Source organism: Stegodyphus dumicola, chromosome 6 (assembly GCF_044657685.1).
Source record: "Stegodyphus dumicola isolate Sdum_Otavi_A_Nest chromosome 6, ASM4465768v1".
NCBI lineage: Eukaryota > Metazoa > Arthropoda > Arachnida > Araneae > Eresidae > Stegodyphus > Stegodyphus dumicola.
In genome coordinates, this window is record NC_140773.1 from 196,640,296 (window position 1) to 196,656,617 (window position 16,322).

The window sequence follows — 16,322 nt, forward strand, 5'->3', positions numbered from 1 at the left end:
ACTATTATTTCAGCTTGGTATTCGCAAGTTCTGTCGAAAGCTTGATATATAAAAGGAAGCGTGATAATAAACTAGAACTTACAATAAGAACTAGTTCAACAAAATACTTGGGAGAAAATAAACGAGTAAAAATAGAAAACAAGAAAAGGTCTGAAAGTGTTCAGATTGTAACGGTTGCCGAGAAAGGTGTTGCTAAGGTTTTTTAGCGCTCTGGGTAAGCTCGCAGTCTACCTGTCTACTGTTGCACTCACTCCTGCTAATCCATTTCTTTTTGTCTTTTTAGCTTTATTATCAAAAATCATTTCCTTCGCACTTACGCCTTACACAATTCGACAAAAAAATTACAAAACTTTTAAAAACAGCATATGCTTAGAATTTCCGATGCAGAGTTAAGTGCTTGTATTAAAATATATATATATATATATATTCCGGTCTTTTCTGAGTTCATCAAATCAATATTCGGTTTCCTTAGTTAAGATGGCTTGCAATTTTTTTTTTCTCTTTATGTGTTAAATTTATTATGTTTTATGTGTTAAACTTATTAATTACATATCGTATTCTTAACACTTATACCACATAAAATCCAATTCAACGGCAAAATCACAAAATATTTAAAAACAGCTTATATTTAGAATATCGGATCTGCACTCTCGAACGCTGGAGATAAATGCTTTATTCCGCGTTGCCATTGCTCGCTATAAAATAATTCAGTTTGTTAATCAAAAATACATTACAGTTTTGCAAAATATTAAACATAAAATTCGAAATTCAAAATTCAGGTTTCCAGGTGCACATGCTAGGGTGCAGGACTACGTTATTCAAAATTAGATGGCCCTAGGTACTGCCGTTTCTTCAGAATGTGAGGAACATACATACATTCATCCAGATTCTTCATTACTTAATTTTTTAAAAAATAATACAAGGTGATTATATTCGGAGGCAATAATTGGAAAAGTGATTCGCCTTTTGTAGTACTATGCACCGTTTCATCGCATAGGCCCGTTTCGAGACTAATAGCTCACTCGGGCTGAAGCCCTTTTGTGCTAATAAATAAAATTAAACTTACAATTCGACTTCAATAGCGAAGAGTAAAATTTTCAAATAATTTCTACGATTTAAGAAATTTTGAATGAATGTGCTAAATTAAATTTAAAAAGAAAAAAGAATGATAGTTTAGTTTAAAATCAAGTGGCATTTTTTTCGTTTATTGAGCATAGCGTATTTAAAGATAGTTATATTAGTTGCTATATAAAAAAGACAATGCCCAATTACAAATACCTAGAATCATATACCAAATTTTTGGACTAGTGCCTAGCCAATATATCTGCATGGTTACTTGCATTATCATAATGATATTCCTATAGACCGCAAGCCCAGTTCCGTTCAATGTGAATTAAGTGCAGCTGCACTCAAATGGGAAATTTACTAGGTAAACTGGCACTGGAAATTGGTTTGGAATGAATTATGTCAGTTACGATAATGCTTGCAAGAGACTTCTGCCTCAGGGAAGAATGTCTTCGTGGAGGAGTTCTTACGAAAAACTGCTTGTATTCATTAGAGATGACCAAAACCGCTCTTTCATGGATTCGGATCAGAACCGTTCGTTCGCTCTTTTCCATGATTCACAGCTCACTAAGAAAACATCAAGAACGAGGAGTAAATCAAAAGCAGTTAGCGAGGATGGCATGAAGTGCGGAAAGAATTGAACAAGCAGTGGGGTTATTAAAGGTTAGCCAGATTGGAGCGAACAACGAAATGAATGGCGAGAGTAATGGATCAAAGGAGTCGACTCAATCAAACACTAACTTCCAGAACTGATTTCTTTCAAATGTAATTTTGAGATTCCTGAAACCTCCTTTCTACTCAGAACTAACAATAGTAATATTCTAGAAAAAAACTAAATTTTAAAAAAAAATCTGAAAGGATTCAAATTTTAAATTACGTCTGAAGGTGTTTTATTCCAGAGGTACGTGGTTCGATTCCCGGCGAAGACGTTTGCTACTTTTTCATCCTGCCTCCTTTCAAATTAACCTAATGTCTCTATAACTTATTCAAAATTGGATGGCTCTAGGTACCGTTGTTTTATCACACTGCGAGAAACATACATACATTTATGCAGATTCTTTAATATTTACCGCAATATATAATATTTTACGCTTTAAATATAAGACAGGGTGATAATATATGATGTCAACGATTTGAAAAGCGATACAGCCTTTGAAAGTTCTCAAAGCAAAATGGCAAAACGAAATTAAGTGTCCTTCAGGGCAAATTGCCACTTTGGACTAAAAAGTTTGAAAAATATAAAAATTATACTCACTTTTAACGTGGGAGAAAAAACATTTTATCCTCCACTAAATTGGGAATCAAACTTTCTCGGCAAGCTTCCAGCAAGAGCTCTACTATCTTTTTGGCGAATCAGTCGTTCGTTAGCTGAGCAAAGTGAATCAATTCCTAAACGAATAACACATCTTTATTCCTGATATTCTTCTTCCAATAAGAACTTCCCGTAAACTGTAAAAGCGTCTTCACTTTGTTTTCTGGAATCAGTTGCACATTTCCTGAGTAAAGAGAATCAGTTCTTTGAATCAGTTCCGGTGCGGTCATCAAACTCTAATATTTATGCTATACATTTGGAACTTCCATGCAGCCACACCGTTTCCTGGAATTTGAACCCGTATCGAATCACCAGCACACAGCACACAGCGAATCGATTCCCCCCCCCGTTTTGTCATTCGTGCCCCACTAGCCGAAGAAAGCAGAATATTATCATTAAAATTAATTTAGAATTTCTAAGGCTGATAGAAAATTAATGTTTCATAGAAGAAATATTTGCAGATTGATATCCTACAAATGTCTTCTTCCAGCAATTTATTGTTAATAACTGAAATGTATTTAATTGTAAATATTTAACCTAAATACGAAGAACTAAGCGAATTATCGCTCTTTAATGAAACAGAAACGTGTAAACGACCCTTTTATTAGAAATTCAAATAGTTAAACAGAAGCCACTTCTTGTGCTTACAAAACCAGCCAGCATTTATGGCGTAACTCGAAACGTAAGGATTTCAAATTAAACTGAATTAAAACTTATGACAGCCCAGAGACTATACAGAAATGATTAACGTGCAAGTTGGCTCAAGCCTATACCGTATTGAAAAACGCTATTGCCAAGAATACAGAAACGCTGAGGACAGACTGCTATATCATAGAATTTCATTTAGTAACGTGGCCTTCAACAGGCGGAACACGCTCTATCTGAACAAACCTGCTTTTAAATACTATCTCTTTCGACCTAATCTGAATAAGCGTAAACTAAAATTAGCATTTCGGCAGGAAAACGAAAAGGGAGAAATGACATTACAGACATTTATAGAACATAACATCATTAGTTATATAAAATTAATAAATAGCTTACAAGAATTAAAAGGATGACTGGCAACTAAAACACATGTTGGCGCTCTCATTAATAAGATGGATGAGCTTGCTGATTCTAACTCAGCTGTTTTGTCTTTCGATACATCCTAATCACCTTAACTGAGACAGACACATACATCAAGTCGATTTCGGTACTTTGCTTTTGTTCGAGCTAGTAATGAAAACCCATTCTCGCCAGACATAAAATCAAAATTGAATTGTAATTCTTAAAGTATTATTGCACTGTTCACTATATTCCCTTTTCACTAATGAAATCCAGAAACTAATCAAACCTCCTACCTGGAATTTCTTTAAGTTCGTTGTCGAAGTTAAGTTCGTTGTATTCAATATACTGTTCTCATTCATTCAACGACAGTTTGTTAGTTTCAATATCGGCCTGGAAAGGATCACAAACCAATGAAAACTCGTTACATTTACCACGTAGAAAATAAGTTTTAAATTGTAGTTTCAGAGCTTTGAGACGCGAACAAATGGCTCCGCTTAATTCTTTTCCAATAACTATAGCATTTTCTACTAAAAAAAGACTTCAAAGTTGGAAATGTTTAAAAATTTCTCTTTTACATAGCTAACTCGCAACTCAAGTTTTTCCTCGGACCTATTTATTTCATCGTGGGGTCTTCCAGAACAGCCATGCAATAACCTTGTAGATAGAGATTTAGTTCGTTTAGTTTTGATAATACATCTAAAATATATGACAAGTATACTCTGAACAAAAAAAAAAAAAAAAAAAAAAAAGAACAAAAAGAACAAAAAAAAAGGGGGGGACGGAAAGAAAGAAAAAATCAGAAATCTTACCCATTCTACTGAGCTGACTGACAAAAATTAACTTGGATTTTTCGTCTCGAAAGCGCAACTTAGGTCATATATTAGATTTACAAATAGTATTGTTCTAACATAGATATTCTAACATAAAATCGGACTTTTTCTGAAATGACATACCTATTTTCTTTTTCCATATTTCGATTTTACGTCTCAAATTATGCCAGAGTGCCGAGTTTCATAAAAACCGCACGAGTAGTATTTTAAAAAATAGCTTTTAAATTTTTAGCTCCTCGATGTTAAGTGAATTTGGTATATATTTACTAACACATCTTTTCTTATTAAACTTACTTGATTCCTTCTTTTAAAATGCGAAATTCAAGTTCAATCCAAATAAAATTCGCAGATATTTTTTTATTTATTTTTCAATTCGTAATTTTTAGTAATTTTTATAAATTTTCCGAAAACGTTTTGAGTTATAACCTATAAAATTTAACATCACCTTAAAATATATGTATTTCTAAACGTGCTTGAAAAAGATTAGAGTTTTTAATTCAAAATTTCATGAGATATCCGCTCAAGAGCCTTTTTTTTTTTTTTTTTTAAGCACGAGACGTGAAAAATCTGCAGTTGCTTCGCTGGGACTTGGACCTGAACCTCTCGAATATACACCGAGTGTGGTACTATTACACCACGAAGGCGTACTGGAAGGAGAGAGAAAATACTTTATATACTTCCCCTTTTAAAAGGTGACTGGGAATGCGTAGACACAATCAATGAATTCTGGTACTGAGGAATTATTGTTCGCCACCTTTTAGTTCTGACGTCACTGTAGGTTATTAGGTTATTTTAAAGCAGGAAATGTGAAAAATGAGCAATGCCCTCGCCGTGACTCGAACTTGGACCTCTCGAATACCCCCTAATGTGCTACCACTGCATAAGAGAGAGGGAGAAAGTATCTTATAACACAAATTTAAATAATGGAGCGTTTTTAAATTTGGCATATTTGTTATCAGTGATTGATAACGCCAAATGTGTTTTACGCACTTTCTTAAGATTATTTGAAAGAACGATGCGGCTTTTTTCCGCTCATGTACAATGGAAAAAAGGGAAAGGAAAGTAGGTTACTATAAATTAAGAATTTCGTCAACTTAATTATTCTCGGCGCAAATTGAAAAAAGTACGCCAAGATATTTTTTTTTTTAATTTGTAGTACGTTTCTTACCAAATTAATATAAAATTTAACATTTGGGCATAATTTGAGTCGTGAACGAAAATATGGGAAAAAATCGGTATATTATTTCAGAAAAAGTCCGATTTTGTGTCAGAATATAGATGTTAGAGCAGTTATACATAAAAATCTAACATATATCCTAAACCGTGCTTTCAAAACATGAAAAAAGCAAGTTCAATACAGTCAATAAGCCCAGTAGAATAGGAAGTATAGAACTGATCCCCCCCCTTTTGTTGTTGTTTGTGTAAGGTGTGCTTAGCCAAATGTTATCAATTAAATAGTCTGAAAATCTTTGCTAATTTCGTTCAAAAATAATAAGAATCCCTGTCTGAATTCCAAGGTTCTTGTATCTTACCCGGTGAAAACCCAGCGAACTTCAGAAACAAAGACAAAGCTGTTGTGTTTTGCATATAGTAATAAAAATATTTTACTGTTTAGAGATTTTACCTTCTAAGGATGTCTTCTAATACGGTTATGAATTTAGATGACATATGATTGGTCGCCGAAGCTGCTCTATAAATGAAACAAGATATCCAGCTGATATTAGGTACCACAACTCTAGCTACAACGCCATTATACCTGCCGGCAAACGCACGAACCCATTCGAACGAACGCCTATACGTTTTCCAGTCAGCAGAATCCTCTAAAATAATGTCTTCATAAATGGTATTATTAAATTCATACCAAACATAACAATTGAGCATCATTCAAAATGACATCCTTTGATTTACCGATAATTCTAGATTCTACGTTCTTAGCCATGACACTGATTTATTGTGTAACGGTACTTGAGAATGATATTAAATGAATGTCCTTAGTTGATTTTTCACAAACTGGAAGTACGAAGCACTCACGCCTACAGAATAGTTATTCCGCCTTTCGCCATATAATGATTGGCAATACAGGAAGCTTCTCAGGCCTTTTTAATAGCTGGATCTACATTAGAAACAACTTTTATTTCTTTATTCGATTCTTAGATACATTAAATGGAAACTTCTAACAGGTTTGCGTTTTACATTTGCATGTTTTGTCCATAATTGCCACTTCAGTTTCACGACTTTCATTCTTCTTTTGAGAGCAATTTACAACGTACAGCTTGCTGAGGTTTTTAAGATTACGTCTGTCGTTAGCAACAGCCTTGGGCACCTTACGGGTGACAGTGCGATTTAGCTCACTTCCGCCCCCAATTTGGATGGAGAGCACACCGGGGAGGCTCGTCCGAGGGTCTCCCACCCCTCTTCCTCTACCATCAACCTCTCCAGAGGACGTTCGGCTCGCCGCACATATAGCATACCCCCATGCCGCATAGGCACTATACATTTATAAACATTCATGCCTTCTCCGAGATTCAAACCCGGGCCTTTCGGCATAGCAATCAGCGACCAGGAAATACGGCAAAGCGAAAGCTATTTTTTTTTTTTTTTTTTTTTTTTTTCAAATTTAATCTGTTATTAACGAAAAATCTAAGCTATTTAAAAGCAATAAACGCAGATTATTTTGGAGGGGCTTTTAGCAGCGCTAGAGACTAAAAAAAACTCAATTGCGCATTAGTTTTAAAAAGTTAAATCAGATAAAAAGAATTTTGTAGTTGTTATTTTCAATACCATTTTCAAAATGCAATATTTTATACCTACCTTTAATAAATGAAATACTTTTTTAACACTAGACAAGAACACTTTTTTAACACTAGACACTATATTAGAGATTCTAACTCTGTTTCTTGTGTACGCTATTATCTGTATCAAAACTAAAATCAAATAGCGAAGATGGACTTCGAAATAATATAGAAATTGCACTCATATCTACAATTTGTTTTAAATTTATTTAAACAATAACTTACCGTTCGAACGGCAGTACACATCGTAATATTTTTATATCATTAATCTTAATGTTTACTTTTATATCGTGTTTATATCATGGTTCATTAAAAAATATTGTTATTATTACCGAAAAGTACTCTAGAATAAGTTGACTTAATAGATCTGTAAAATAGAAAATTTACTAAAATCATAGAAAACATCGAAAAATTAACTAAAACACTTCCAAAATAACATAAGTTAGAAAGTTTTATTATTATTATTATTATCATTATTATTATTATTTCAAAAAAATTGAGCGACCCTCATAACACAGAATATCCTCAAGATATTCTATCCTCAGTATCCGCACACAACATTTTCGCACAAATCCAAAATTAGGAACATTTCCGCATAAAAATGGGTGATGACAGTCGGATGATTGATAATGATAGTTGGTAATGGTAGTTGGATTGAGAAATGGGTAATGGTAGTTGATGGATAATGTTAGAGTGTGTAATTTAGTGACACTTCTGCACTGACATCCTCCTTTATTTTTCACTAAACTTGGAATGGGGACTTTGATTATTAATTTATGAAGCAAAATTTCAGGCTATTGTAATCAATTAATACAGATTTTAACATCATATTTATATTATGAGCATGTTAGAATATATTTGTATGATAAATAACTAAAATTAGCTTTCCAAGGATTTATAATTTCTCTTCACTTCGGCAGATGAAGTGATTAAAATTATCAATAAAAGTTTCCCTTTCGTCGTTAAACCATTTTTTACTTCCTTGTACGAAGTAAAAAGGAAGTACTGTAATCGCGAAAAGTTTCAGGCAGCATATTTCAACGAAAATATCAATTTTGACTGCAATCGAATGCAATTTAACGATGTTTTTGCGTGATATCTGTACGTAAGGACAGAATAAAATACTCTTTTCCTTCAAAAAAATTATAAAACTACTTTAAAATGAATTCTGAAGAGAATTTTTCGTGGCGTCTGTACGAACGTACGTACGTATCTCGCATAATTCAAAAACGAGTAGCCTCAGAACGTAGAAATTTTGTATATAGGACTGCTATAACATGTAGATGTGCACCTCGTATTTTGTTGCAATCGGCCGCGCCAAACGTCACAGTCGTCGAAAATGTCGTAGTAAAAAATAAAGTACCTACAAATCATCGCATGACGATAACAGCGTACACATGCGTTTATCAAATACCATACTGACATATTATGTAACTGACTTTTGTCATAACTAACAAATCGACATCCAAAAAATTGATTGCGCGCTATACATGAAAATGTTAACGGTGCTTTAAGGATAAAGAGAAACAAAACAAAATATAATTTTCACTAAAACAATATTAGATTAACAAATGTGAAAGAAAATAATTTAATAATTAGCCGAGCAATTTTTATAGAGGTAACCTCATGCACTTATTTAGTTATTTATTCTCTTTTTTCTAAGCATTTTTAGACTGTATTTTTCATAAAAAAATTATCAGTAAAACTTTATAAAAAAGGATTAATTTATTAATGACTTTTTTTAATTAATTATGTAAAATTAAAATTCTGTTAAGTTCTACAAGTTGCTTTAATTTTCTACTCATTTTAAATTTTTAAATGTTTAAGTTTCCTTATTTTTTCAGCAAAAATTTACTAGTTCATTCAAAAATATGAAACATAGTAGTAAAATAATCCCTCTTTCCTTCTTGTGCTCCCAAATCATTATGCGAAAATGCATTTACAACTTTTAAAACCTGAAAATGCACTTGTGCGATGTTATCGTCATGCGATGATTTGTAGGTGCTTTCTTTTTTACAACCATATTTTCGACGACGGTGTTTTTAAACTGCGAAGTTTTTGAACCGCTATATTTTCGACCACGATATTTTGTACCACGACGTTTTCCCCCTGCGTTGTTTTCTCCGCGATGTTTTCGTCTGCGATGTTTTGGCCGCGATGTTTTAAGGTTTTGGCCGCGATGTTTTAAGGTTTTGGCCGCGATGTTTACCATGTTGATTTTGAGACATCTTGAGGCTAAGCGTAACTTCCAAAGCTTTGCATCTTTCAGGGAACTTCGTCATTAGATATTCTGATGATGTTTATTCTCAACTTAGATATTTCAATTTTTCACCGTTTACCTCAACGAAGTACTGGTATGTCAACAGTTTCAAGTTTGCTTCAAGGATGTACTGGGCTGAAAGCACTCGAAAGGATATATTAGAGGAATATTCTGGTATGCTCTGTGGGCGTAGTATGTAGGACTTTAAACCCTCACAACATCCTATATACTAATAATAGGACTTAGGGATGATGTCCTGTAATCTTGGTAGGTGATATAAAGCACTCGGACAAGACTTTAAAATGTCATAGCATTCCGCGTACTGTTCAGGGGGATTTAACGAGGATGTCTTGGGCGTATCGTATTTCTCGGCGTATGACGCGCACTGGTATATAACGCACATCTATAATTTCAAACTACATTTATTTATTTTTACGTATAGTCGCCGCATAACACCCTTTTCTTTACGAAGAAATGTGATATATATGATGCTCTTTTTTTTTTTTTTTTTTTTTTGTTTTGTTTTGTTTTGTTGTTGTTGATTGTTTGTTTGAACTTATTCATTCCAAGATTTTTCCAACGTGTTAAAACAATGGTATACCGAATCGACAAGCCATTACAGGAATAATACGTATGTGCGGGGAGTGGTTGGTTGGTTGGGTTGGTAATATTAGCAGTAAATGCGGCTTCTGTTAAAAGAAATACTAAAACAGTGCTGGTTTCAAATGCAATGTCATTCAGTTGCAAAAGAAAATGGGAAATGTTCTGTTCGATATTGGTGAAAAATAGAAAGTATGATGATTAGTCATTAATGGATCACAGTAACAATGATGAATAAAAGGAAACAGTATTCGATGATGTGCCTGAAGACTTAACGGAAAACGAACATGACGAACTTTTTATGTTAACCGATAATGAAAAATTTTAAGTTCATAGCTATGTCGTTTTTTTTTTAATAAACAGCATTTAGGTACAATTAAAAATCTAATTTTTTGTTGGCTTATTTTTTTTTCTTATTTTAATCTATCATTTTTAGATTTAGCGTATAACGCGCGCCCGTAAATTCGATCTTAGATTTTATATTTAAAGTGCTTGTTATACTGCGGAATGCACGGTATATTGGAATGTGATATTAATCTCTCAAGATGCGTTTAGGGAGTTAAGAAGATGTTCCAGAAGATGTGGATGTGTTGTGACCTCGTGAGCAACACTTTCAGCATATCACAAAAGATTTGAGAGTATTTTGCACGATGTTGGAATAGAATTATTTTTTATCTTTAAAATCTGCATTTCATTGTTTTCAGTTTGTCTATAAATGTAATGATTTGTGAAGTTCTGTATTATATCAATTTAGTTCGATGAAACTCAAAAAAACTGATTTAATAATCTCTTTCTTTTTTCTTTTCTAGGTAAGAAATACGAAGTTTCTCTTGTGGCAGTAGCATGGAAAAATGTCCATCTGGTGACATAATAAAAGTAATGTATTATATGCCCATTTAATACAATAATGCCATCTGCCATATGAATTTTTCAGTTTAAAGTTTAATAACTGTAAAAGCATAATTTATATTTGACATTGATTTAAATTAATAATAATAATAATAAAGTTTTATTACTGTTTTAAGGACAGAAGCACATGTCTTCCTTCTTAAGAGAAAAATATGTTTTTTCAGAGCCATTATTCCGACAAAAATAAAAGTGCTTAATGACAAGTATTGGATTTCTTGTTATTGAAAGTAATGCCAAATAAAAGTTTACCTTCTTAATTTTTGTTATAAATAGTCGAAATGTTTAATAGTAGTGCATTATTATCAGGACCTGATATATAAAACTGCAGGCTCAGAGTGAAACTTCTTAAGAAGGCCCTTTAATTACCCAGTCTAACTTTTCGGCCACCAGAGCGCCTATCTACCCCCTGTAAAAAATTATTTACATTTCGCAGCTCGCATTTTGGTTTTATACTCCCCGCCCCCCCCCCCGCTAAATTTTCGCCTTTGCTCTCGCAACATGTTCTTAAGTTTAAGATAAAATTAAAGGTGTATGATTCTACAGTCAATTTTCTACGGTATGTGTTCTTACTGTTATTATTTAACATGGGGAAACAGTATAATACATTAAGAGGTACCACTGATATGAATTAAATGTAAAATATTTGGGAAAAAAATGCTAATAATTTCTTATCTCATTTACTGTTATTTAAATAAAAAACAATTTTTCTCCTTCTGATATGTTTTGATTTATACGTTATAAGACCTATAAATTATACACTATTAATTCATTATATAGAGGGTATTAGAGGAAAATAATGCAACTAAAATGTTTATCAGTATGATAATTTAATATCTGACCACGCGTATGGTAACCATAAGGCTCCCATACTGGCTCTAAGTGCCGCCATTTTTCAGCAATAAGAGGAACAAACATACATATAAGCGTCCATACATCCATACATACAGATTTCTCATTAAATAACACAAATCAGGGCTTAACTTCTAAAATTAAAAGATCCGGAGCCTTACGGAAGGCCGTCAGCAAAGAGGAATAAAAGTAAATAAATAAATAAAATGACTATTAAAATAATTAATAATTAAAAATTATCAAATTCATTTATGATTACTTATTTAACACTTATCAATTATTGTTTAATTAATAATTATTATTTAATTAAATAAAAAGGAATTCACTTTTATTTAATTAAATAATTAAAGATTAAGGTAATTAAATCATTAAAATAAAAAGTAAAAAGATAAAACTAAAATTTAATAAACGATTAAGAGAATTTTATTGTAAAAAAGAACATTTTCGAGATCAAATTTCTATTAAAATTGTTGTTCATTTACATAAAAGAAGTGCCGGAGCCTTCATATTTAGGGCTCCGGTGCGCTCTGCCTAGAATTATGATTTATCTCAAAAACTAAGAAGTACCGGAGCCGGACTCCGGTGGGCTCCGGCATAATTTAAGCTCTGACAGAGATAATATATTTATATATGATTCGTTACCAATCCCCTGATACAAAAGCGTATCGAAGTAATGGTTACACCGTGAATATTCATACCTGTACTTAAATAGCTTATACTAGGAGAAGAAATATTGAATAAATAAAAAGTTATAAATAATTATTATTTGTATATTTTACATAAAGCTTATTTGAACAACCGGAGGTGTGTTATACAAACAAGAGGTCACTTTTGTTACAGACGCCGAGTAAAGAAGCGAGAAAAATTAAAAGAATAACTTCAGAAAAACAGGAGCGTCGATGTCAGTCAGCGAAGCATAACGCTTTCAAACAAAAGGGCGTAACGCAATGGTGCGAGGTGCCGGAAGTGGCGTGAACGCCACCTTAAACAAATACGACCCCTCCTTGTGGGCAGTCCGAACGGTTCTTGATCCGGTTTCGATAATCTGGTGGGAGTTTTTAATATGTCAGAAACGAACACACCCTACAGATCTGTACAGAACATTCATTGTCGCTCAAAGAGAGTTCATGTCGAAATTTGATGCTTAAACATTTTGAATGTCTTGAATCTTCTGTGATGCATATCTTTCTCAGATTGCTATATCAATTATTAGAAACACTCGAAAGAATATCGGATTTTACTTTTGATTCATATCAGTTCATGAATTCTGAATCACAATCGATTTTGTAAGCAGCAGATATTTGATTTAAAGTAATAAATGACGCAAAAGGTACATCGAACACACCCATGTAATTTATGGAAACCGTTAATCGTGATTTAGTTAAAAAACTTTTTTGGATTACCTGAGTCATTTCCAGATCATAATACTTGTCTTGCAGATATCAAATAAATTTTTTAACAACCAAGAATAAAAAAGGAATGTGTATTTCATTCTGACTGAAAATATATCTTATTTTTAAGTTGATCGATTCCATTTTTCTCCCTCCTTTCTGCATGCCTTCGTGGTGTAACGGTTAGGTCCAGGTTCGAGTCCCGGCGAGGGCATTGCACATTTTTCACATCTCCTGCTTCAAAATAACTTATGTCTCTACAAACTGTATATTTCCGATCTGAGAAATAGTATTTTTTAAGCAAAATAGACTGAGTTTTATTCAAATTCTTTCAAAATCTAAGGTTGTATTTTGGCTAATTTTATAATACAGAAATAAATCTGTGTATAGTTATAAATCGTTGAAATCATTCCTTAACATAAAAGGCTCAAATTATCAGTGAAAATAGGATCTTTCCTATTCTCAGTTCATATGAAATACTCTCATGTAAATCAAACCAAGCAACTGGATTTCATAATATTCAAAGAAATTTTCGTAAGTTATTCAACCGTAAACAATCGGCAAGGGTATAATTCATACTCGATGTCCATTACGGCTGTAAATCTTGCTCCTCCTCCGGAAGTGCTCTCGTGGTGTAAGTGGTTAGTACGTGCAGATATCAAATAAAAGATCCGTGACACGAGTTGAGTTTTGCTCCGAAAATCCTAATGGTATCTGTAAATTTAGTTTATGTTTAAGAAGACATGAGGACATAAAGATATACTAAGACTGGTAGAAATTCCTGGATGTCCTATAGCACTGCTAGTAAGAGGATTGGATGAAAGGAAATGATAACATGTTGATAGTTCCCAAAAGACGTACCATAGGTACAAATATAACCCTTAATAAAACATTCTCTCATGACTACTACGTTCTACCAAATTACTTGTTGGGAGGCGTTTTATACCACCAGCATATCTACTTTTGATACTTCACAGGGAGAGCCCTAAAGAATGGATAATCTCCTCTCTGTTGTTGCTTACTGGAAGTGATTCTTTCATTTTGACAAAGAGATGAAAGTCACGTGTACTCATAGCTGGCCAGTACCACGAATCTTCCAGTAGCACCTATCACCACTATCGCAAACGGTACGGGACAGCGCTTGCATTAGGATATCGCACATTGTCATGGAGGAGGATGAGATTTATCACCATCCAAGTATGTTCTCTTTCTGAGTGCCGGACGCATATGAGGTGCACAAATATGATCCGCATGACGTATATCATCATTCCTATAACAGTGCGCGTTGCCATATTGTGAACACTGTCACGGATGTGTCTCGGAATGCAGTCACGGAAGCAGTGAAATTTCCGCCATGCTTACCCGATATGAGTCTGTGGACTCTTCGCCAACATGAAATAAACACTGCGATAATTGATAACAGCATAACAGCGTTACAGTAGGATTGCATAACAGTATTACAGTACATGAGATAGAACAGAAAAAAGATACTGTGAAGCAACAGCATGAATAGACTTCTAATAGTGTACAGCCCCTGACAAATGGTGCGAGGCAAGATTAGTTATTGTGAGTGTTTGTAGCTTCAATAGTATAGCGTCTTTTAAGAACTGTCCACGAATTGCCACTCTTTTTTGGCCAACTGTTGTAAAATTCCTCTAGCATATTTCAAGAGTTCGGCTGTAATTCCGAACACTTGATGATCTATACTTTAATGCTTTCCTGCAAACTTTCCAGTCCGTTCATCAATTAATGTTAACGTGAACAAACTGAAATTACAGCTAAATTACAACTAGATAACATTCCGGTAGGGCTTACGCAAATAACAGGCGCTTAAAAAATCTTCCACGAAAGCAGGAAGCATCCCTACACTGGAGTAAATAACTCTCACTTGCTTTGCAATATTCGAGTGAGAGTATTTAATAATGATATAGTTAATTAAACAACTTTCTAAGAAATGAATCCGTCTCGTATGGCATACAAAGAAGGCATAAATTTTCTCTGTAAAAATTGTGACATAACGTGGTAAGTCAAAATCGCTCAGGGCAGTCAGTCATTCCATAGCACTAAAGATGAAGAAGAATATAAAGACTGTGCGAAGGATATAGTTGAAGAAATTAAAGATTGCGAGGACATCAGAATGTATAATTATTCTGGTACAAAATCATGTGTATTTACCTAACGATGTAATAATACTGACTTGCTATGCTAGATTTCTTGTGTATCTAAATCACTAGTGTTGAGAAATTTTATGACAATGGGCAAAATTTCTTTCTACGGCAAATAAATAAGAAATATTGTAATACGTTAAAAAGGTAGGAAGAATTGTGTGCGGATTGGACAACTGATTTTGTAGTTCATTTTTCAAAGTTTTCTGTCATTATCCCAACCGTCCGATTAGCTGTTAGCCCCAATTAGCTACGCTGGCTGCTGTGTCGGTTGGCACAAATTTGAATATCAGAGGATAAATGGATATTTATAAGTGTATAATGTCTGTACGACATTAGGGCATTTAAAATGCTGGCGACTCGAAAGCTAAGCAGTTAGTGCGGTGGGACTGCACCTGTACGACTTAAGGTGAAAGTCTGGTCTCCTGCCCATTTGTACCTGTACCTAACATATAGATAAGTTGTCTAGCTAATCGTTAAGAGAAGACAGATCATAGTATCAGAAACTTATCTATGTTTCTAGATAAATTGCTAAAAATATCTTTAAGGCATAAGTAATAGTAAATCAGACTTGAATTAAAAATGAAATTAAACCTTAATAACATGGATTAGTACATTTTTTAGATAAACCAATAAAGAAATGATAGTATTTACCATTGCTTACAAGCACGGTATACACGCCCTGTTTCTACTGAATCCATTTTTCTTCTTCCCAGCTATTTTTTATATCCATGCATGTACCACCATTAGTCTTTACAAGTATTTATTGTTAGTAACTTTCATGGGAAACATCAGGGAATTCGAGAAGAAAAGCTGGTTATCAGTTAATAATCAAGAAGTTTCTTACCCTTTAAAAGAACACGGAACTTCGCCATTTACTATTCCAAGAAGACAATTGAACACAGCTTGAAGCTGGAAACTGTCAAACAATAATTGAGACATAATTCATGTTACTAAACGCCTTGGTTTGTTTCCTTCATGCACTTCTTCAGCTCTTCTTTCCTGTTATTAATGTTCCCAGCAATTTTCCACAATCATGTTATGTCATTACATTGCAAGGTAACCCACCCAGAATCCAGTCCTTCTCCACCCCCAACCCATA

The 16,322-nt window shown here is 33.6% G+C and overlaps 1 protein-coding gene across 2 annotated transcripts in view; it reads left to right on the top strand.

The window, feature by feature from the left end:
- LOC118190940 (protein Wnt-7b-like) overlaps positions 1-16,322 on the top strand; it is a 385,777-nt gene that overhangs the window by 216,206 nt on the left and 153,249 nt on the right. Inside the window, exon 1 of one of the 2 annotated variants that reach the window (XM_085819320.1) lies at positions 10,714-10,782. The exons of the other annotated variant lie outside the window; for it this stretch is intronic. The gene's annotated coding sequence lies outside the window, so the exon portion shown is untranslated. Of the gene's footprint in view, positions 1-10,713; positions 10,783-16,322 lie in introns of those variants that run through there. 2 annotated transcript variants of the gene reach the window in all.